This window comes from Chamaea fasciata, unplaced genomic scaffold (genome assembly GCF_029207755.1).
Source record: "Chamaea fasciata isolate MVZ Bird 193981 ecotype frontalis unplaced genomic scaffold, bChaFas1.0.hap1 SCAF_3, whole genome shotgun sequence".
Lineage (NCBI taxonomy): Eukaryota > Metazoa > Chordata > Aves > Passeriformes > Sylviidae > Chamaea > Chamaea fasciata.
The window spans coordinates 66,346,844-66,372,283 of record NW_027094088.1 but is presented as its reverse complement, the minus strand read 5'-3'; the positions used below and the strand labels follow the sequence as shown (position 1 = coordinate 66,372,283).

Sequence of the window (25,440 nt, the reverse complement as noted above, 5' to 3'; positions counted from 1 at the left end):
AAAGAATTTCCTGCTGGAACAGCCTAGAAGGCAGAACTTGTTCATAAGAAAAATCCTACAAATTTTGTGTGTCATATAAAAAATCTCATTGCTTGGGCAGACACCTCAATAACAGTGTAGATCACTGTGGGACCAAAGTTCAACAAGTCAGCAAAAGTTGTGAAACATTAATAGTGTGCATGAAAACTACTGAGAAGCACAATCTTATAAATCTCTGATGTATTATTATTTGTAATTGTGTGTTCAGTACTCTTCACTAACACTAAGATTACCAGAAGTATTTGATCATTGTACAAAATACCTTTTAAGAATCTGGGATAATTTCTCCATAGAGATAATACAATAGTAGAAATCACTGTTTGGGGATAACATAAAAAGCAGCAGCTGTAATGGAGAATTTGTCATAATCTCTCACCCGAAGAGTTTAAACCAAGGGAGGTGAAAGGCAAAGGCTGTCACTAATTGGCTCTGTGAACACACCCTGTAACAATGTGGTAACTTACAGTGGGTTCACACCCTCCAATTTGAGAATCTTGATTCAGGGGCTCTTTGAGCAACCTGGTCTAGTGGAAAATGTCACTGAAACTAGAAAATCTTCAAGGTCCCTTCCAACCACAACCACTCTATATTTCTATGATTCTGTACAGACATAGCCGCTGCAGACTCCCCAGGACACCTGAGACCAGCAGAGCTCAGCTAGGTCTGCTCTGAGAACCAGGAACCCGTGGAATGGCAGCTGGAAGCAAGGGGTCTTACAGTATCCAAACTAACAATAAATGTTCATGGGCCCATACTATGTGTAACTGAGTGCAGTAATTTCTTGTTAGGATATAGTCCCTTCTGGTTTGAAAATTAAGTGGAGCCCCATCTGTAAGAAGACATTTAAGTAAAAAACATACTCCAACCTGCAGTTTACAGTTAAAATGTGACTTTAGTTGCATCAGAAGAAAAAAATCTATACTCTTAGTAAAGATAGTCTCTTAGACAACAGGCCAATTAACTTTTCAAATTTAGTCTACAACTTGAAAAAGAAATTACTTGCTTTATGTGTTAATCAGGAGAAAAACAAACAAGACATGAAGAACACTTTTAGATTTTTGGCATGAGTGAATCATTATGTTAATCCAGGCTTGACCTTTATTTCAAAACTCAAGGAAATACTTTGAGGTCACAACTTTCTAGGTGATTATGAAATGTGCATAAATATTAGCCTAGTCATCTGGAGTCTGACATTTACTTGTTGACAAATAAAAAATAACTTTTAAAAAGCAAGCTAGGCTGTCCATATTCTTCCTACTTATTTAATTTTTCATTCCAGACACAGAGAGACATACTTATGAGAAATTAAAAAGCAGGAAGGAGTAGGATTTGCAAAAAAAAAATCATTCCAGGTAAATATTGCTCACATATGAAGAAATATATTTTAAAAACTTCACAGACGTAGTTTTGGGGGTTTTCCCCACATAAACTTATGTTGCAAGTTTGAAACGTTGAAGAATCAAGGGGCTATAATTATTTCAAAAGTGGAATTTTATTATGTAATTGTATCATGGAACTTGTCACACTTAGAAAGTGATTCTCAAACCTTTTAATCTAAAATGTAATCCAAGAGTGCTGAAGAACAGACAGCTCTCCCTTGAGCACTCTTTTCTAGTTACATTTCTGAAGGTATAATGCTTCTTAAAAGCCAGCAAAATAACCTCTGGTTTCAGGTGGCAGAAGAGGAAACTCTTGTCCCTGCTTTGTTACCTAACTATTATTCAAACTTCAAACCAGTAATTTTATTGACATGCTTATTTTTGAGATAAACGTGCATTTCCTAAGGCTTTTGGGGTGAATTTATGGTTACCCTTCAGTTCAAAATATTTTTGGAGGAAAAATGTATATTCATGTTTTGTTATTGGTACTATATTCCAGATTGTTACAAAATGAGGAAAATGTTTGATATTGGATTTTTTTCTTTCTTAGATGAGACAGTGCAGTATTGATAGGACAAGTAATGTGTTTCACATTTTAAATACTGTGTGAATACGCCCTCTGGGAAATCTCTACTTATTTACAGTAGAAATGATCTGCAAATAAATTCACCAGGACACTTCAATATATTAAAAGGAGAGAGATATTGAAATGACAGCTTCTGAACAATGTAAATTTTTTAAATTTAATCTCTCAGGTCTATTATAACAATTAGAAAAACAGTGATGTGGGTCTCACTTTATACTAACAAGAACAGCTACACTACCATCACAGAGATATTTTGGTTTTACAGGAGCTGTGGTTCTGGGTGTTTTTTTTTTTTTTTTTTTTTTTTTTTTTTTTTTTTTTTTTTTTTTTTGCTTGTATTGCTAATCTGAGAGAGCTACATCTAATGAAAAAAACCTCAATCCTCTAAATTCTCAGATAGGTGATAAAGGAAATGGGACATGAGTTGATATGCACTAAAGGCAGGGTTTTCTATGTTTAAGATTGCTAAAGAAGACTCAGTATTCAAGATTAAGCTGCTAATAATTTTACAAGAGTTTAATTTCCTGAGTCAGGTAGTCCCTGATAAAGTTTTATTTAAATTTAAGAGAACACCCAGATGAAAAAAAAAGCCAAACAAACAACCAACCCAATCATTGCAGTTTGGGGGACGGGGAGGGGGAAGAGCACATATTTGGGGAATAAGCAGTGGATAGAAACAGTAATTGTACAGGGTAACAGAATTTCAAGGAACAGTTAGAGTGGGAAAGCAACAGATACAGAGCTTAAGATCAGCCTCAGGATGCTGTTATGCTGAAATGGAATGATTACATTAAAAAACAATAAGAAAACAACATAATTTGACTCTGAAAACTGAGTAAAACACACTGATTTTGTAATGAAGAAAACATTCCTTCATATTTGCACCTAGAACAGAAAGTAAATTCCAATGCAGGTAAGGAGCTGTGTTGAACTAAAGCTGAGACATGATTCTCAGTGGCTTTCCACCCTGTAAACTAGCTCAAGAAGTGATGATGGTTTTGCCACTGTAGAGAGTTACTGGCAGCAGAAAAATAGTGAATCTTGGCAAACTTGATTTCCAGAGACAAAGAAGCTCTGGTGAACTTGTTTTCTCTCTACATATGCATGGAATTTCTTTAACTTAACATGGTGCAAGTAGTCACAGTTGTTCTCCATTCCACTCAGAATGAAGCTCTGCGGTATCACTTAATTCACCACAATTAAGTAATTAGGATAAAATGTGCTGCAGGTCCTCAGTGCAAAGTGTGCCATCCCCTTCAAGTCTGCAGGTTCAAGATGTGTGCTGCAGCCACCTTCACTAAGCCATCCCCAAGTGTGATTTTGGGACATCGGGCAGACTGTAAGTCACACAAACTGATGGTAGGGAGGCAAGAGAGGAGGAAGGACTAATGTCCTGTTTTGAGAACTAGGAGCAGGTAGAGTGGGAATGTGACAAACGAAGAAGAGGGACGTGGTGTTGAAGGCCTGGTTTGTATGGTGATGACAATATTGAAAATGGGATTTTAACAAACTTTAAGGGTAAGAAAGGGAAAGGTTCTCCATAAAATAAAAATAGATTGTTGTATCACCAAAGCTTGCTTGAAGTCATATGTTGATGTATAAACATATTTGTCTTTAGATGGAACCCAAGGAACAACATGACTCAAGGACAGTTTGAGGTCTTAGAAACAAGAGACTTCTTCAGAAGAGAAAAATGTTCAGTTAATGGTTCCTAAACAGTTTATTTCCAGAAAGTGGGAAGCTATGTCACCACTAAAATTCAGTCTATGCTCAGTTCTTATGCTCCTTCTCTCAGTGTGTTTTCTTGCTCCTTGTGGGAGGAAATGTGTTAAGGTATATGCCACTGCAGTTTTTCTTAAGCGTTACAGCATTTTTGGAGCTTCTTCAACAGCATTTGTGATTTGTTGATGCTGAACTTCCTGTGTCAATTTTAAACTCTTTTTCTCTGCATACTTTGGTATTTGAGACTTCATAGTTGGGTAGGGCTAGGTAAGTCATCCTTGAGTCAAGGGTATTCTTTTTCTTACCTTAAGGGAAAATCCTGATGGCTTGTTGCAGAGAAGTACTTACTGATCCTCTACTTGCAGAAGTGATCATGAGATGCCCTCTATCCATTTTGCAGAAGGTTAACTTAGATGTTTTCAGAAATGCCTTCTTCTAAATCAAAAAAAAAAGACATCTGCTTTTCTGTTTTGCATAATAATAGTAATTATGTAATTATAGTTCATTAACATTCACATGCACATGGTGTTTTGTTCTGCTTTTTGGTTTGACATATATAGACCTCACTACTATTTGAAAGATCATTTAAAAATAAACCGTCATTGAACAAAAATCCAGAAATGTGTGACAGGCTCTATTCAGAGCAGAATACTCAAAATTTTTCTTGGCCGAGGTTTAGCTGCTGTTTAATAGACTATTAGCTCCAATTTGCTACTGCTTTATTTGTGTCAATGCACTCTGATCTGAGCATTTTTTTGAACTGTTTTGCTCTGAATATAACTAGGAAAATATTCAAAAAATGCCATTCAGCAGTGAGATGCAAGCTGAACTCGTGTGTGCCTAGCAAGACTTGCATGTCATTAATTACAAGATCTACTTTACCTCTGACTGAAAGCTTTCAGGTAAGTCACTTGAAGTGAGAACAAGAGAATTCTCTAGCACTTATGCATGATAATGTTGATTCTGTGTGTTCTCATCAGAAATTTTAAAATTATTCAAAATTGTGCTAATAATTTTTCTGATCCTGATAATTTTTACAGCTTTTTTTTTATGTTTAAACCTTCAGTCTTTGATATGCTATATGTAACAGTTATCCAGTTTTAACAACATTAGCTTTTTAAAATTGTTTTCATCCATTCTTTACTAGTCTTTCCCAACTGAAGTTGACACCCCCACTTCCCCTCCCTTCCCGCTTCCTTTTGGTCTGCTTCTTCCAGTACGTATACATGATTTCTAACCTGATTTTTAAAGTATATCTAGGACATAGGCGAGTCAGAGCAGGGTTTAATTTTTTCAGTTCCTAGTTTGAGAAGAAAGAAAAAGAATAATTATTTTCTCTCAAGATTGCTTTCGCTCAAGAGGTATCATTATGGTGCACAGAGAACATTACTGAAAAATCTGGATTCCAAAAAGTAGTCTGACTTTTCCTCAGGAAGAACAAAACTTAAATTTCAGGCCCCAGCTTCCTAGAAAATTTCTTTAACTGTGAATCTCTTCCGAGAAAGTGGACACAAAAGACCCAAGTTAACTGATTCCTTCATCTACTTGGGATCATAATATCTGTAGATGTTTCTTTACAGTCTCAAAAGAGTGAGAGATAACTCACCATCTCCTAGAGGTCCAGTAAATACATAATTTCAGTACCTAAATTAACTGCACTGGATTACGCATTTGAGCTTTGGTGAAATATAGGTGCAGTAGGGAATCTGCCATTTTGAGCTTTTCTTATAATATACTTCCTTTATGGCCTCTTACAACTCATAAAATAGTAGGCAAAATTATTTGTAGAAATTTGGCATCTAAATAAGATGCTGTCTCTAAATATGGATCTGAAATTTGCTGGCAGACACAGCTATTTTTGTTAAGTGACAGTGTCTGAATCATAGACACAGAATCATAATCATTTAGGTTGGAAAGGAGCTGAAAAAGAAACCCAGTCCATTTCCACCCCCAAATGGGAGTGATAATGAACTCTGACTTGCCTGTGAACTGCCCCAGTTGAGATCTGTTTCAGAAGACTGGAAATATGTTTTGTGCCAGAGAAACACCCACTATTCTGAAGAGCCAGGAGACCCTGTCTCCCTGCCTCTCAGATTTCTACACCAAAGTCTCAAAAGAAAGTATAGGAATTTTCTATCCTACCCAAGAACTGCTGGTGATTTTACCACAAAAAGGTTTAAGGAAAATGAAAGTTTCTCATAACCTCTTCCTTATATGTAATCTGAAGAGAACAGGAAAATCCAAAGACAAACAATGCTCCTTTGTGAACAATTAATTAAATTTAAATTGCTTGTTGCCTGTCTGACTAACTTACAAGCCCTTAAGATTGGAAAGGGAATTTCTAAAAGAATCTCCTCATTCAAATTCATTTTAGCTTTGCATAAGCATTATGAAAAGAAAAAGAATAACCAGAGAAGTAAGGTGAGGTATGCATTCTATTTTTTGACTGCTCTGTACCGAGGAATAAATTTAACAAAGGCTGCAGGTGGCTTTAGGCAAAACAAGTTTTGCAAGGATTTTGAAACTTTTTTTCTTCTGCATATGAAAGCTCAGGGTTTCTGAATATGAAAGCTCAGGGACTCTATAGTCTTTACAAAGACCTTTACAAATGTGTGGAGTTTAGCCAGCTAGATGCAAAATTTTTATAATACGTAAAATGAGAGAGAAAAAATTTTAAATTGATATTCCTGTGTTACTCAGTAAGAAGCCTCTACATGCCATTTCCATTTTCATCCTTGCAATAAGTCTCCAATTATTAGTAGGGTATTATATTAGTATTATTTTAGTATTAGTATTATATTAGTATTACATCAGCAATCACATCATTATGTGAATTTACATTACAATTTAAGATAGTTTAGTAATTAGCTTTTTAGAAAGTCAGCTTCTGAATAAGTTAGGAAACATCTTCTATAGAAGTTAGGAAATATTTCTCCATTGACCTCTCTGCTCTGAAATACTTCATTATTGGTGTTATCCTTCAGAATTAACACTAATGAGCATTCCTGCAACAAGGCATCCAACTTTTTCTGTTTCTTACCTGAGGCACAAGATTATATCAGCACTAACTTTGATCCAGTGATCTATTTCAAGCTGAAATGTTATCAGCCTTTGCCATCATATCCCTGATGGTCTCCATACGCATACACTTAATCAAATCACTTTTGTGCTTTCGTGCTCAGAACCTGTTTTGACCGATCTAACTCAGCCCACTGAAATTGGTGTCCTCCTGTGTTATCTGATGATCATTACCTTAGACTTCCCTACATTCCATTCTAGCAAAAAAATTAAATTATTCTTTTAATTCAGGTGGGAGTGGGAGTGTTGCATATTATTTCCCTTAAATGTTCTTGTGAACATACATTTTTCTTAACTTCAGGAAGAACCAATAAGTATAAAACTTTAAAGACGACATCATTATCTGCTCAATAAGCAGATATATACTTCTGATTGCCTGTATGAAATGATGCTATTTGAACACACTGAAATAGGTACATGCATGGCACTGCACTCCAATCATTAATGACTGATATATTCCATCATTTAGAAGATTGGTGAATATTTCTTGATTTAACCAACACATTAAATGCTGAAAGCAGAAATCTGCCTAGGTGGAATAGGTCATTCTGCTGTCGTGTCTCTCAGAATTCAATGTTTCTATTTCCAGATTGATTATGAAGAAATTTGAAAGACAATATACCTGTTTCCCTTGTCTGGAATCTTTTAGTAGGTCACATACAGAATTTAAGCAACTTACATTATGTTTTCATAGAGAAAAAAAACCCTACAACTTTTTAAAAGTTGTTTGGCTGGCTGACTTTTTCGAAAGAATGCTTGTTGATTTTTTTTTCTTTTTGTTTTTTCTGGATGGTTATAGGCAAAAGTTACTCCCCTCTTTCTTTCTCTTGACTCCTGCTTGATTAAGGCAGCTTCCTCGGGAAGCAATCATCTACTAGACAGGAATTAAAAGGAAAATCTTAAAAAACTCTCACAGGGTTAGGTGGAGGTAAAAACATGTAGCAAAAAGCATAATTCTTCCACTATTAAGCTAAACAGTGGATTTCTCTGCTCATTACTGCACCATGAACAAAAGAATCGTAAAGCCAAAAGCCTTAAATGAAAGGCACAGACAGCTTTTTATTATTGCTCTACCAAAACATCTCTTCTACATAATGCTTGGAAAAGTACATCAAATGGTGTAAAAACTGTTACAGATCTGCACAAAGTACTATAACAGAAAGCACTTTACCTGTGTGTTGCTCAGCAGATACGAATTACGAAGGTTCTCATGGAAGTACACTCTGGGATACTCTGTGGGGTCCACAGACACAAGAGGGTTTAACTCCTTCCTATGCTTCTAAGCAGTATCAATGTGGAAAGAATGCTTTTCCATTTCTTTCAGAATGTATCACTAATGAAGAAAACATCTAGTGCTTTTCCCTATCTTTATCTTTTATTGCCAGCTAGTGCAGAAAAGATCAAAAAATGGGTTTATCCACACTATCGTGATTGGGAAAAATTCAGCTCCAGATAAACTCTCTCCTGGAAGCCTCCCTTTACTACAAGATGGGATGCAGTGAGATGAGTCAGAAATTAGGGGGTAAAAAGAGTTGGCTATCACACAAGAAGTAGAGGGATATGGCATTCAACAGTTCTTGGGTAAGAGAGGTAATCATTGCGACACTCGCATGCATTGTATGCAACAAAATCCAAGAATTTGAAAAGATTTTGAAAGATGAAGATGTATGGGCTTATTTTGGTTGTTTCTTTCTCTTGGATTTTGGGTTTGTTTGGTGTTTTTTTTGTTTGTTTCAGAGGGTAGCTGTCAGAAATTGTTTTGCAAACATTTGTTGCCAGATTACTAAGAGGTTGTCACAAGCCTCTCAAGATAGGAAATTTACTAATTTGAGTTTGATATTAGAAACTCTCCAAGGTGAAGAGATATTATATTTGTAATTCCACCAGTTAGATTATTCTGCTCATCTACACCTTCTTTCTACAATATTGGTACTGAATGAATATGGAAATCCTTACTGTGAAAGGATCTTGTTAGATTATATTGGTTTTTAGCTCAGTAAGTAAATCTAGAGGGCTTATCAGAATCCTTCAGGAGATATATTAGAATTCTTACCCTGTTGTTTGCCCTGGTTCCATCCTTTTGAGATATAAGTTTCCAAGACATCGCAAAGATTTTCACTTATGAATATTAGTTTAGTGAGGAAGAAGGAGGAACATGATAACCATCAAACTGTCAGTTTGAAGGTAGAGGGTGAAAAATGACATAGCCAAAACCCGCAGTTCCATCCAGCATAGTTAGAAATAACTCTGACGCAGTAAAAATTTGCCCAGTTTCAGATTATAACTACTTCAGGAGTTGATGCTGAGCTGTGTTGAACATATTTATACTGTGCATTGAATGCATGGATAAATAGAAGTATTACCAGATCAAAGTAAAGAGATAACCAGAAAAATAAGTTTAATAGACATGGAGTAACCTGTAGTGACATAAAACTTTTCTATAATATTATTATACAGATCCAGCTTTACACAGTATTTGCAAGTTAACTAATAATAGCACTTCCATGATTTATTTTGGGTAAATCCATATATATCTCACAAACACTCTCAGCAGAGCATCGTTATTACTTTATTAAATACTACTTTTGCCTACTTGAGCTTAACAAACAAATCTAATGGTATGAAAGAATTTAATTTCAGAGCTGAATGATAATTTTTCAGGCATGGTTAATTCACATAATTCAAAGTTAATTATGTTTGCAATATTAGAGAGTGCAGTAATTTTGTTCTGTTCAGCTGCAGCTCTTATTAAATCTTATGTTTTGATTAGGAAAGGCAGGCTTTAAGAGTGTACAGCAAATTAGAAAAAATGGCAAGGTATTGGGAAATGTTTTTAGGCACATGCTTTTGTTCATATTCTAATCCTCTCTTGTGTTACAACACTATGCCAATCCAAAGCTGAATGAGACATACTTAAATATTTATTTACACTTCATTCTATGTGATTTCTTTCATTTTTTAAGCATTTGGGTATGCTAAATAAGATGTTCTCAAGCCACTGGATGAACTAATGTACGGTGGGTTCTTCATCTGTTCTTCCTGTACCAAGCAGTATTTCCCCTGCTGTATTCCTCAGTGGAAAAGAAAGGCTCAACACAAGAGAGATTTACAAAATCAATTAGGATGTGTCAGGGATTTACTGACAGCAGATCAATTTTTTTCACTGTTAGATTTATGTCATTGATTAGATATTGGGGTTTTTTTCAATGAATACACTTAAATAGTATTTAAAGGTGTGATTCTTTCTACAAGCCATATTTCTAGAAGAAAGGCAGTTGAATGTGTGAGGTCAATGAGGTGTTCACAATCTGAGGCCATGTGGGAACTGACTGGTTTTGAAGGCATTCACAAGGGTTCAAGCTCCCTCCTGAGTTTCTGCTTCCTTTGTAATTTTGGTGATTTTTTAGATTAACATGACTAGGTTAAGGTTACAAATCTGAATGTGTTATCTTCATTTAAGTCTATACAGTCTTCCATTAGATATATGCTACAGAACAAGAGCAAAATCATTGTCCTGTCTCAGAGCAATACAACAATGGTAAAAACAGCACATTGCTGTTCTCCAGTCATGCTATGATGTCTGAGTGGAAGATACATAGCTACTTCATGAAAGCATAGCAAAAGTAGGCCTGATTTCACACTGTACTGATGGCAATAGAAATTTCTAACTCTTCAGTACAGGTGTGGATCCCAGCTTTTCTCTGGGCTGGTTCTACTATCTACTGGGCTTTACAGAGGCATTCATAAAACATTGGACACAAACTTCTACCTCCAACACAAATTCTCTCCCCAATGTGCTTTTGAACTTCCTTTTACTGTGGTGGGTTTTTTTGTTTGTTCATTAGGTTTTTGGTTTGTTTTTCCTAAATTAAGCCTTTCCAATACAATTTTTAGTTTTTACCTCCTTAATTAAAAGGCTAGAGATGCTTCTATATTTGTTCACATTAAAAACAAAACTATAGTGAACTGCATATTTTCAGACTTGAGGACTTGAAAAGAAGAAGGAAAATCTGCATATGCCAGGAACTAACAGAAAATAATCTTCATTGAGCAGTCTTCATTATTCACAGGCTCCTTTTTTCCCTGCATAAGACATGAACCTATGACAAAACCAAAATGGAACCCCATTATTCATTATCTCAGGGTTCATCACATGCTGATGGAGTTTTAACTACATCAATATTCTTTGCGTGAGGGAAGGCGAGAGCCCTATGTAAAATCTTGAAGGTACAGCCTTAATTCTTGTACTTTGTATCTTTTGCTGTTCTTTTAGTAAAGTATTTCTGTGACGTTGTAAACTCATATTTGGTCTTTGAGTTCATTGCATGGAGTGTGTCATCGCTCATGCAGGAACCTGAGAAATAAAACCGGCCTTTGAAGCTAGCAATTTTAATAAAGTGCTAACAGCCAGTGAATATCTGTGGACAGTGAGAATATAAGTCACTTAATGACTGTTCAAATTCCAGGCTTAAAGATATCCACAGACCTGAGAATCCCTGCTGCAAGGAAGATTGTTATTGGGATGAAAGCCATTTTCTCTCCTTGTGCCAAATTTAATCACATAGAATCTTGTTCTCTTCTGTTAAATCTTCTTTCTCATGCTTTTGACAAAGTAAGTGTAATATTTGATTATACTTGGAAAGAACGTCAGCAGGAAGAACAGAAACTTCTTAGGAATGGTGAGAGCATTTATGTGTAATTACTGCACAGTGTCAGGCCCTGGGTTGGCTTTGAATGGATTTACTAATGCAGTCATCATCTTGTTGTTCACAGTCAGCAGCCATGCTGCTGCAGTGTAACTAGAGTAATAATAAAACCACAAATATTTTTGTAAAGGTAAGATAGTTTCCTAGAATATATGACATTACACTGCTGGTGACTGGAGTAAAATGTCAATGCACAGAACGCTGATGGAATTCTGAATATTATTATCTACAAATAGGGCCTATTAATTTCTCTTGACTTTACACATGTATATACATATATATATATGCATGTATGTACGTATGTATGTATTTGTTACTGGAAATAAATACGAAAGAATCATTAGTGGAAAATGAATTGTCTGCTTAAAGTAAGTGGTATTATTTTCCCACTTAATGTCTTTTCATAAGGGATTTGTGGAACAGACCTTGCTGTTTCAGAGCTTTTCCAGAAATTTAGGGTCTGTCTTTCAGAAAAATTTCTCCTTTCCAAGCCCTAAATGTTTTGGAATTTTGAATTCTTTTTCAAATTCTGAATGTTTTCAAACATCCACAGATAAGAATTGATATTTCAAAGGCAGTCTATGTGCACTCCAGTGAGGGATTTTTCATACTGGTGGAAACAAGATTCAACTAATTCATCACCTTCTCAGAACTGCTGCATTTGCCTAATGTACATTAGTCACAGAGAAAACTAGAACATAAATATATAATACTTGCAACAAGAGTACTTTCTGAGAAACTGGAAGAGGAGTTAACTGGGCAAGGGGAAATCTGGAGTCCAGACATTGGGTGCTGGGAAGAATTATTTTTAGTAAGAAAACCTAGCATTATAATAGGGTCTGTGTGCTTCTCAGATGTGATCCACCAATGCAGGGGATTATTGATTCCCCTATCATCAAACTAGACACAATGTATTGCTCTAATTAATGAAGTTCAAATCTACTGGGAAGTATCTAGTGAAGAAAGTTATGAAAATCCTTTCTTTATCCCTATAATATATCCCATTTTTCATTCCTTTAAAATAAGTAAATTAGGAAACAAGCAAGCAAAACAAGAGTATCAGCTTTCTGTTTTCACAATTCATGCCTGGATATAAAAGCAAAATTTTATCAATTTATCTCTGTCACCGGGAGATGTTTTCAAATCTGAGAAGATGAAATGTTTCTCTTGTAGAATGTGGTGGTGGTTGATAAAAAGAGTCTCAAGCTGTAGGAACCTGCTCTACCTCCTGCATAGCTGGGGCTGTGCCTTCCCACTTCACTGCTGGGTTTTCCCCAACAGAGTTCATGGCACCGTTTTCCTGGCAGCATCAGCAGAGGCAACTTGGACTGTGCTCAAGATCCTAAGTCATTACACCACTAAAAAACTTAAAAATCTTTTTTTTCTGCTCCTGTACTCCTCATGTAGCTACTCAAAGATGCTCAGAAAATCCAGTCTGTTGAGAAAGCTGGTTGCTGCAAGGGGTTCTGTGGTTTGTATTTCTGAGTTGCCCAGTTACTTGCCTGTGAGCTTAGGGACCCTGCTCCAATTTCACATATGTCCCCTGTGGTTATCTGCTTGGTATGTTTGATAACTTAAAGTTTGGATAAATTCTGCCAGTTGAAGTTCAGCTCAAAACTCTGCTTGGCTTCTTATGCTCCAAACCTTCAGAAGCTCTAGTTTATCATCTAGTGATATGTAATAACTGAAACAAGTGGGAACAGACTTGGCAAGATAATTTCTGCCAAGCCAACTGCTTTTTACATTACACACTTTAAGAAAAATACAGATCCAAGTAGAAACAGTAAATGTCAAATGATTCCCTACTGCAATTTTCTAGCCCCTATTGAGTGCTCAGGATTTAGTCAAAATGTGCCATGAAGTCTAATACACCACAGCACACAGGGCCTAGGATTGGAGAGACTCTGTGGGTCTTTGAATCCACTGTTCTGCTGATGAAGACAAGTGGCATCCCAGTTTAAAATCACTCAAATAATATCCTGAAATCTACTAAGAACATGATCTGGAACATGATTTTTCTCACAACTATAAATGTCCAGAACAGAGGAGCACTGTACACATTTATTTTCGTACCAAATTTTGTATTTTGTATCCAATGTGTATCCTGCAGAGAATATTTTTTTCTCTGTAGTGACTAGATGCCACAATGAAAATAAAATATCTGTCATACTAGAGACGTATATATATATAGAGAGAGAGAGAGGAGGTCTAATGAAAGACCATATATAAATGGACAAAATATAGGAAAAAAGGAAGCTGATTATTTCCTATTTTACAGATGGCTCTGCAGCTCAGTTGAATAGTGAGCCAGATTTTCAAGCATTTAGCAACCTAAAATGCAGATGGTGGTTTTGTGTTTTCAAAAGCACCTGTCTGTGCATTAATACAGCTGTGTGTTCATTTGCTTTAAAAATCAGGGTTGGAGCTGGTTGTCCAGCTTATACAGGAAATCTGCAGTAAAACTAGAAATCAAACTCTAAATCAGGTATTCAACAATCATCTTATTTTTCTATAAAAGTGTGTGAAACAACTCTTCAGATGACACACAGCCCATGAATGTGAGTTTCTCCAATTAAAGCTAATATTCAGACATGCTGGAGTGCTGGATCTTTTTCTCAGATCTTTCATCCTGCAGTCCTGAACCACTATCTCAAAGTTCCCTGCAGGTTCCACACTTTTCCCTGCTTTGACTAATCCTTTTAAGTTTGGCATCCTCTTATACCCAGAAAATGGAAAGTAGAGGTACATTTTTATAAACTCTGGAGGGCTAGTTTTGTTGTAAGTAATTTTAAAAATGTCTAATTGTACTTGCTTACTAAAAGCACATAATGCATAATTATAATTCCAAATGTACAGGTAAAAAACTAAACATGGCTCAGTGCTTATAGGTGCTTATAGGATTGCATTGAAGACAGGGAAATACTGCCTTAGAAAAGGACAGACAAGGCTCTATCACACATTCTTATTGGTTTTGTCTGTTTCTTCTCCAAGTCTTGAACACAAATGCTTTCATATGATCTCTTCCTTTCCCACCACTATATAAGTACATGCAAGGTCATTCTATTGTATCTGCTTTCTTTTTGGTTGATTTTTCTCCAATTTTCTGTTATGGAAGAGATCAGGAAAGTACTCAGAGGAGCAGGCCAACCTCACAAGTGTCCACTAACTCAGCTCTGATTGCTAGCATTGAAAACTGCAGATAGGATGGATACACTGAAGGTACATGCAGTGGAGTTACTATGAATGTTTTATTGCTGGACAAATTTTTTAGATAGCCAGTCTGAGAAACATGTGTTAGAAGAATGAGGCATAATTTTAAAGGCAGGAATAAAACACGCCTCTTCATTAATTTATCTCAAATGCAGAGGAACAATTATAGAAGCAATCCTCTGGGGACCTCGCATTTGTTAAAGACAAAGGGCCTTTCCACTGGAGCACCATATTGTGTCCTGACTCTGCATTCAGCTGTGTCAGCAGGTTATGTTTAAAATCCACTTAAAAGTGAACTTGGGGTCTAGGTATGTTTTCCTCTTAATTAACCTGCATAATCTGTTTTTGTACATAATTCATCCCTTCATTTGCATTTTAATTAGGGAGTGTGCAAAATGTCAAGTCTAATTGGCTCAGGAAGACGTGGTACAACAAAGCCCTGGACTAAATGTAGCTGTGGGCAGCGCACTGAACAGCTGGCTTGCAGTTCAGGTTAGGACTTCAGTACAGGTAAGGGGGTTTGTTCACCTAGTTTTCTGTGACTAAATGTATCAACAGTAATTTCACAAGAAGTAAAATTGGAGGACCTACAGACACCTTATTCCTTCATTTTTATGATATGTAGTCTGTTTCCTCTTGCCTCTATACAGTCCAGATGCTGTCTTCTTACCCTAATGGAGTTAAATCCCAGTCCCTTCTTGGTTTTTGAATCTTCCCTTTCTCTGTCAGTTCTCTCTTACAGCAGCTATAGAAGGAAAGAAAAAACTCAGACTGGGCTCCCTAAAGTATTTTAATGAAATTGTCAATTACCAGCTGCCTGAGAGATGATGTTTTGGAGCCCTCACAGGGGCTCTGAGCTTCATTGACTCATTCAAACTTGCTGCTTCTCATTCTCTCAAAAAAGCATCTGGCCCCAGTAAGATGTGTTACCCTTGCCTTCTCTGGAGATACCCACAAAAGGCTCACAGGCTCTCTCATCCTGGGGCTTGGTAGTAAGTAGTGTGCAGAGATGAGTGCTGCTGTTGAGCTGGGAGGAATCCATCAGGCTCTTAGTGCTCCAGGCTGTGTGTCTGGGACACATCTAGTGGCCACCAAGCTGTACGTGGACTCCACCTTGTGAAATATATTTTACTGTAGAACTCTTCAGAGAGAATTTTCATTCCAGGTACCTCCTGTTATAACTTCCTAAGGAGGATAACTTTTGTTCATGTGAATCTGTAACATTATCTGGTTTCCAATTAATTTTTTTTTCTTCTCAGTTCACTTTCTTCTCTTCACATTTCCTTATTTCCCACAGCAGTATTTTAAATACATATATGATCTGAAAGAATTGTTTATAAGTTTAAGGATATGTTGAAGTATTAAAATCCCCAGGAGTGGGAAGAGTAGGGGTCTTGGTAGGTAGATGAGAAGCCTTTGAAAGTAGAAATGGAAAATATGTTATATACTTGTTTCTGCTACAATTCTTTTCAGATGTCTGGAACAAAACATTCTGGGTGTAGCTGGAAAAAGGAGTAACACTCAGAGACAGCCATTCTGCAGTTAAAACATTTCATTGAAGTTTTCTCAGACTGAAAACCCAGCATGGTGCTCTTGGAGTTTTGTTTTACACTGTTTTTTCTTCAGTGCATGTCATTATGTGATGGTGCAAAATTAGTAATGAAACTAGGATATCTACGTTATTTATAAAAAATTAAAATTCTGCCTCGTGATATATATAAAATATTTTATATTTTACTTATTTTCTCATTTGTTGTTGTTGGTTTTTGATTAAGGAACATATTTAAATCCCCGCATTTACCTTTTTTTTTCCTCATTTCTGGAATTACTTTCCCAATGTATAAAAAAAGGGATGAAATTGAGTTTTCTTATTATTCATTTGTGCCTAATACATTCTTACCAAATTCCCTAGCATGCTCATATAATGCAGCTGGCACTTTTGACAACTTTTTTCATGATTTTCATGTTAATATATTAGACTTGAATAAAAGCTTAATAAATATAAGGTTTCATTAACAAATATCAGATCTAAGAAAAAGGTTTCATGGTAGGTTTTCAAGCAACCTGGTGAAAGGCACAGGTGTGAAAGGATTTAATTTATAGTTGCGCAACATCATAGAAAACTACATTGGGTAAAAAAAGATTGCTTTAAAAATTTAAATAACTTATATTAACATAGGCAAATGTGTCTGTGATATGATTTATTGGAGGTGGAGTAGCTACGTGGCTGCTAGCTGCTATCTTATTCAGATAAGACACTACTGAGATTTAAAATTCAAACATACTAAATAAACTTTTTTTGGACAAAATAATCCAAAACACAAACCTTTAGCCTGTGAAGGATCATAGGGAGGATGTGTGGCTTGCAGAAATCATTAAAGAAGTGTGTTTATTGTCAAAGGCTCTGGAAGGCTGGAGGTTGTCTGTGATTGCTGCTTCACCAAAATCCATTAGGATGGAAAAAAATCAAACAAAACCAAACCAAGTTGTCAACAACAAGAAAGTCCTCTCTGTGAAATGTAAAGGACAGCTCCTGAAGCTGCCTGGTATGCATCGTCTGAGGAATACCAGTCAATATTTCTCACAAAATGCAACTTATGCCTTTTGTCTATTGTTCTGCTTATGCCTACTGTTCTGCCTATACCTATTGTCTATTGTTCTGCTTACTTAGCGCTCTTCTAAAAAAAAAAAACAAAGGCAAAAAGAGAGAGCCAGAACCATTCCACTATTCTGCCAACAGAAGCTGCAGTCTGGAGACCAGACTAGACACTTTGGCTGTGTGTTGAGTGACTGGAGAGAGACACAGCTCTTGCTATCAGAAGCTGGAACTGCCAGTAGACAGACTGGAGTAAAGCTGCCTTTATTATATTTTTAATACTATAATGGATGCCACTTATATAGACAACAGTTAATTTTTATAAATTCATGTTTTATTTGAATTAAAATAAATCTTTTCTTTTTTAACCTTTTGTGGCTGCAAGGTTTTTCTGGAGCTGGAGACTCAAGATATGCCAATGTACACATTGAAACAGGATCTTTTTAATGATAGAAAAGGTAGATCCCTATGTTTAGTAGAAACATTCTTGCTGATCCAAAGCCCTGTAGGTCAGCAGGCTGGCAAAATCTAGACATAGAATTGAGCTACAATAAAGTATTTATTTCAACATCAAACAGGAGAATTAATAGAACTTGAACAGGATTTAATTTAACATATGCTCTTTCAGTTTAGAAGATTCCAGCTGAGAACTGGCAGACAGTTTTGTGCTGTACCAAGAAGACACTAAAATCTCCAATCATAATCCCATCCTTGCTAATCCATACCAACAGTTCTAAAATATATTCTATGTAACCTGGGCCCTTTGCCCTTTACTGTCACTTAGACCATTATTCAAAGGGAAATGATAAGTTATTGAGACAAACTCTGATCTTTGTTGTGTCAATCTAAATCTAGTGTTGTTCCAATGAAGAAGACAGCTTAAAGGAATTGTTTTTGACTTAACCTTGGCCAGTACCTTTAGAATTTGGATGAAGATTGCCAAGAAATTAAATTCTACAATCCAGAATAGAACTTAAATTAATAAATTTCATTTACAAGGAAGTGGGATCTATAGACAACATTTTCCCATGTCCTCGGTTTTGGGGGAATGTTTTTTTTCATTAATGTAAGTCCATGTGCTACATTAAATGGGAACTAATGCAGAGCAAAGTTGATCTTTTCCTGAAGATATTGTGATGCAGAAAGTCTCATCATTGACTTGAAGTAAATTCCTATAAAGCCAAGAAGTTATTGATATTTTAATTAAAGTCTTACCACTGGCAAAAAAAAATTAGATATAATTAATGTTATCATTATTAATATTAGTATTTCTATTATTATTATATTACAGGGAAAGAAAATGTTAAATATAGCATTATTACATGGAGGAAATTGTTGGAATAACAGTACCGTTTAAACTTGTGCCTCTGGTTACCTCCCCTTTTTCCGCTCCAAGATTTGCATTTCTGTACTACAGGTGAGGTTTTACAGTCCTGGGCCTTCACTGTCATCTGCTATCCTTTGTCTTATCATCTCTTGTCTCTTCTACATTGCACCTTGTGTCCCCATTTCAAGGTCTTTGCTGTAATTCCAGGCCTTTGCCCCTCTGCACAAAGCCAAATCCTCTCATTGATAAGATAGGCACTTAAATATTTCATCATGTGTAGAATGATTTCCTGTTACTGCATTCTACAGAGAAAATGTTGTAGTGGCTTGAAAGCAAAACCAGTGAGAGACTCCAAGTCAGAAATACAATTTAATAAGAAGAAAAAAGAAGTACAATAAAATAAATGCAAAATACAAAAGACCACTGACAGAGTGAGAATACAGCCTGACACCCTGTTGGTTAGGGTGTTGGAAACAGTCCAAAAGTAAGCCCTCTTGGAGTGGCAGATTTGGTTCTGTTGGAAGTAGAGACAGTGCTGTAGAGAAAGGGTCCAGAGATGGGTCTGGTCTTCCTTTGAGAGTCCCGTGGGAACACTGGATATCTGGTGGCACTAGTGGCTCCTTTTTATCTAGATGGAAACGGTTTGGCTCCTCCTCTCTGGGTAGAGCATCTCACAATCGGATGATGTAATGTGTCATGTCATTAATGAGCTTTAAGGACTCATTAACTGAAGATATGCCGATGGGGGTAATGGGAAGGTGAACAGAGATAAGAAACAATGCCCCACCTGGTTTTAACAGCAATCTTGTTATCGGAAAAGCAGTCACCCCCTCCCTTCTGGAGTTACAACAGATAAAGAGAAAACACCTCCCCAACAATCAACAGATGGAATGGAATAAATATTTTTTGGTCACATAATCCAAGACAAATATTTTCTCTACAAAGAGAAGCAAAGGTAAGTCAAATTAGGCATAAACACCTGGTTTTTAGAAAAAATAAACAACCTGTATTTACAGACAGAAATGACAAAAGAAAGCTCCTGACCAGTCAGCACAAGATCAGACAGAGCAAGACTGACAGCCCTCAACCCTGAGACAGTGTAAGGCCAATACAAATGCAGTGGCATCTTAGGAGGTATAGAAATAGTTCATGCACTGGGCTACAAGTCTACAAGCTCGAGGGAAAGTGCAGTAGTTCTGCAGGTTTGATAAGTCCAACAGCATTAGCAGTAGCTGACTGTTTTCTATTATTTTTTGCCATTAGAGAGCACCTAACATTATATTATACATTTCAACCTCTTTAAAAAAAAACTCTTTGTCAAAGTCCATGTGCCATAAAATTTCCTAAGAATGTGCAATTCACAGTAGATATAAAAGTATATATTCACAGTAGTATAAAAGTGAATTTTCGCATAACAAATTATTGGAAATAATGCAACAGACTTGCTCAGTTGTACCCACGGCAGTTTAAAAATGTGAAAAGTTGATACTAAAATTTCCTGTGCTATCTTCATTAAAGGAGGTTCCCTTCGAAATCCACTTGGTAACCAGCCTTTTCTTTGAGGTCTGCTATAAAAAATATGTTCCTATTCTTATACAATTTTCAGCTGCCAGAGCATATATCAAGTATCTTGATTTTAGTTACTGTATTGACATTTGCTTTGCAGTAGTATTAACATAATAAAGCTCAGCTCAGGATCTTATGGATTGGAAAAATATGTTTATTTTCAAGGTTTTAAAGCAAGTCAAATTTATGTTTTCACACTCTCTTGCTCACATACTGGTGAGAAGCAGCCTGTGTGTGTCTGCATGGCCTGGCCAAGGTCACTTGTGCACAATACAGAAGATGAGCACCAGCTGTCAAGTCCTCTGTATCTCCAGAGCTCCTCTTGACTGGCAATGACAGCCTGGACAGACAGACCTTTCTTCTCCTTCAGGGGCCATCAGCTGTTTTGGGGTAGATCTCCGCTTCAGACCTTGCTTATTTCAGCCACCATGAATCTTAAGGCGCATCACTGCCCACTGTCTGTTCCTCCTATTTTGGCATATGTGTGTAACACATGTCTCCTGTCTCCTTCTCTTGGCAGGCAAACGGGAAGGAGTGGTGTGCGTCGTGCGCTGCAGCCTTGCTGCCACCCTGCTAGAGCCAGGGTGCTGGCTCCTTTGCTGATGAGTTGTCTGCTTTTCAGACTGCAGCCTTTCTGTTTTGACATCAAGAACATGTTCCCTAGTTTTGCTGATGAAAAATGTGTCCTGGGAACAGTGTCCCTTATTATATGGCCATTCTTTTAAATAGTTTTGCTTTCCTTCTCATACTTAAACACACACATTTCCATTCTGACTTCTTTCTTTATCCAGTCTTAGTATTTCTTATGAATCTCTGCTGTGTAAGTAAAACAAAACTCCAATTTTCCTGGGTAAACCCTTTTTTCCCTAAAAAAAATCTTAGATTTATGAAATCAGCTACAAGTCTTTTTTATTGCTGGGTGGAAGCTTCTCAAAGGTCCTCACAGGTAAAATAAAACCAGAAGATAGCACAAAGGAAATGCATGCTACAGCCAGCACAGGCAAGTGGCACATAATTGAATATCATTGTAAAACTACTAAATTAATGTCCCACAAAAACGTAACCTTGCCTACAGGAAAAACGTTAATCCAAATATTGTATGATGGCTGTTCAGTAGCATTCCTCTTGTCACTTTATTCTTCTTCTAAGTGATTACATCCATTTGTTTGGTCTTGACTTAAATTAGATTGAGAAAGGTCATAGGGCAAGGACATGTCATTCTCTACATTTGAGCAATGTCTGACACAGTGTCACCTCACTTTTGACAGGTTTCCCAGGAATTGCTGTAATAGCAATAATAACAAATAACATCAATAATAACATTTGACCTAATAGGATTACAACATATATGCCTTAACATATGTTGTTAAACATGCCTTAAATTTGTTGTTTAATTCCCTAAAACCTGGTTAATATAGGTTTCTTCACTTTTAGACACCTTAAAATTTTAAGCAATTTTGACAATAATGAGTGTTTTTCCTAAAGTTGTTTGCTCTGATATTGCCCCTTTAAAGCCATATTTAACCATTCTGAAAAATCTGTCTAGAGGTGGCCACACTTTTTTAATTGATTACTCAGGCCAGGAGACTTGTGGTAAACTTGTTTCAGCTCGCTAAACAAGACAACTTCTCTGTGATAATCTTCTGTTCAGTTTTTCATGGTTTGGTACATTCCTATGTACAACACAGTTCAGACTCCCAGCTGGGGAAATATACATTTCAAGTTTATCCATGCTAGACAGTCTTGTGTGACTCTTGAGCAATAGGATTTAAATGTAACTGTGCCTAAAGCCTTTTATGTGAAAACAGTGTTAGAGTTCAGGCCATATGAAGACACGGTTTAGAGGCTGTTGCACTGAGAAAACAGCCTGAAAGATTTCATAAAAATCCAGACCATGAAAGAAAGAAAATGACAGGTCCACTTTTAGCCCATTGAGAATAAAAGACCACAATTGAATGCTTTCCCACAGCTAATACTGCTTCAGTTTTTCACAGATATGTAATCAGCAAATACAAGAATGGCTTCATATGGGCCTTTTGCTCACCCTTCTCTTTCTTTAGGAAAAGCTAAATACATATTACTATAATCTGTAGCTGTGCCCTTGCAGCATACAATTGACTTCCATAAATCCTTCAAATTTTTTATCTATTTCTAAAGGACTTTTCTATTCATCCTTTAGGTTCTTAGATTGCTGTTCAATTGAAAGTTTTTTCATTCTATATTAATTAAACTCGGTAGGATGGAAGAGAAACCCTTCTGCTAAGCAAAAGTGATCTGAAACTCCTGTGCACATGTAAAACTGCAGAACCTGAGATAGTTTAAATCATTTGAATGTGTAGGGGGGCAAACGAGGGTGACTATCATCAAAGTACAAGGATAAACAGCAAAACAAATAATTAAATAAGCAAAGCCATTTGATGCCGTGGACTAGTGTAGCAAATGTTCAGCAAGTGGCAAGTTTAAATCAAAAACATAAGAACAGAAGTGGTGAAATTCCTTCCAGGTGTTCTCTGCGGCTCAACCAGCACACAACAGCTGGAAAACATTCTGAACAAAACACCTCCCAAACCCCCACCAGCTTTATCCCCCTAGCTGTTTTCCCCCTCTGAACTGGACTCACCATTTACAGATATTACTCAAAGAAATACACATTTTCTCCCAGTGTTTGCCACCTCTTTCCCCCTTACTGTAATACTTCAAAGCAGTTATTCTAAAATTTTCCCATGTGCTTTGACCTGTCTAGTACATTTCTCTGTCTCCAAGTAACAATTCTGCATATTTTGGGGCATTCATTGTTTTTATTTTGTTGTTGTTGTTTTTTTTTTTTTTCCAGAATGACAGAGGAGATCTCTTATCTTTTCATATCCCCTGAAATTCCAGCCTTCTGATGCTTTTATGGTTTTTTAATCACTCAGATATGCTTCAGACAACTTTAAGTCCACACAAGCTTGAAGGAATACATACAGCTTCTATATCCCACTTAGAATAACAGGAAAATGTTAGACCAAAGTTTCATAAACTTTTTATAATAGAAATATTTTCAAATTCAGGGAATATTAAGTTAAAATGCAATATTAAATTAATCCATAGCTCTCCTGATCAAGTGGAAATGTGATCATCATTATCTGAGATAGAGCTAATTTTCTTCACAGTTGCTAGTACAGGTCTATGCAATCATGACATCATGCTCAATATAAAAAGTGGGGGAAAGAAGTAGGAATGAGGGGGACATTTGGAGTGATGACATTTGTCTTCCCAAGTCACCACTATGTCTGACGAGCCCTTGCTCTCCTGGAGGTGGCTGAACACCTGTCTGCCTGTAGGAAGCAGTGAATTGATTCCTTGTCTTGCTTTGTTTATGCAACTTTTTCCTTCCCTGTTAAACTGTCTTTATTTCAACTCATAAGCTCTGCTTTTACCCTTCCCATTCTCTCCCCAGTCCTGCTGGTGGGACAGTGAGAGAATGCCTGAGAGGGGCTTGGCAGCTGGCTGGGTTTAAACCACAATACTTTTTCATGTAAATAGCTATGGGATAAGCATTGCAGAAAAACTTCAAACCATTTCTATTTTCCTCTGAAGTAACACAGATGTTATGGAAATATTTGAGGTATTTGCTTAATTGTGATACCTTTGGTCCTCTGGCATTGAAACACACAGTCCTAAAATCCTTCAGGATATAGTTCTTACACTATTTTAATCTCTTTTTAGGATCATCTCTACACATATTAGTCCCAAAGCCATATAGAATTTACTGCAGACTTAATAAATTTTAAGAAGTCTATCACAACAATGGGATATTCAAATACTGAACTGTTTAATCTCTGACCATGTTATGGAAGTAAAAGTCATCAGTTTGCTTTTCTGAGTACTCCTCAAGTACACCTCATGTTCCGTTTCTTCCTGTGCAGTCCTGGAAATACTGAAAGATATGATTGGGCAGAGCCTTTGGCCTGAAGGTTCTTCTCATGTTCATCTATTTCAGTTTTAGACTTCTGTAACAAATAGGATTTCTCCAGTTGCTCTGAGGAGTGGATTATATTACAATCTTTGCTAGGCACATTTTCCTTTTGTTAAATTTGTATCTTTCCTCCATTTATTTATATATATATATATTTACTACAGTAAACACAGTTATCTTATGAACCCATAGGGAAGTGACTGCAGAGATTTTTCCTAGTGAAATTCCATATAATGTGTGCTGAGACTGAGAGTTCAACTGCACTGGAAAACACTATGCTGCAGCAACTTTTTGTTTTGTTTTTTTTGTTCTGGTTCTTGCTCTAAGATATATTCTTTCTCCTTCATTTGTGAACAACGCACTTCACCACAATGTTGACAAGTAAATTTTCAGCAACTCTACAGGAAGGATAAATAGGGGGAAAAAAGCAGCAAACAGCTACCTTCCTGCTGCTGTCAGTTATGAGTTATCGATTTCCAAGAAAATAATTAAATGATGACAGAAATATGTGCAAACAGAAAAAGAGCTGCTCCCCCCTTCCTCATCCACAAAATATATTCTGTAGCATTTCTCCAGCACACAATCTTAGCACTTACAGCCTGAAAGAAAATCACATGTTTCTCCAAAGAGAATCAAGGCTTCAGTATAGCACAGTCAAATTAAAATGTCTGGACAATTACAGTTTTTCATAGGAAAGCATGAACAATTTAATAGACAGACTTCTTTGTACTCACTACCCTGGGGCCCTCTGAAGTCCCTGGTCTCATCTGCTGTAATTGCATGTGTCACAGCCTTCTTTTAGCTTATTATGTATATTACTAGCATTGCTACAAGGAACTCGTGCTGTCGGAGTTGAGACTGGGCATCTCTTTGCCCAGTTTTACATTTTAGTTCATATCAATGCTGCCAGAGCAGGAGAAAGTGGAAGAGGCAACTGGATCTCTTTCTTAAATGTGCATCTGGACATATGCAGAGACCCCTGTAAAATTAGGCTGTGCTTATGCTGGGTAAAATTTGGATTTTATTGTGTAGTTGTTCCAGTCTTTCCTATGCCCAGAAGGGTTTCAGATCTTTAGTCATGGACTAAAATTTGCAATGCTGAAAGTGACTAGGATTCAGCATCTAAAAATGTCTTTTCAGCTCAAGGAGTCATTTTCATTTGTATTTATTTCGTGTCTCTCAAAAGTCATACCATGCCAGAATCTTGTATATTCATAATGAATCCAATAAAAACATATTTCTCCCATTCTTGAGAGCATTTATTCATGCTGAC

General features: G+C 36.6%; 1 long non-coding RNA gene across 1 annotated transcript; it reads left to right on the top strand.

Annotated features, from left to right (window-relative positions):
* Nucleotides 1-3,258: 3,258 nt before the first annotated feature.
* Nucleotides 3,259-17,659, top strand: LOC136287768 (uncharacterized). Its single transcript, XR_010720313.1, has 4 exons — nt 3,259-3,343; nt 4,511-4,628; nt 15,104-15,230; nt 16,194-17,659. It is a non-coding gene; the product is annotated as an uncharacterized lncRNA (long non-coding RNA).
* Nucleotides 17,660-25,440: the final 7,781 nt, after the last annotated feature.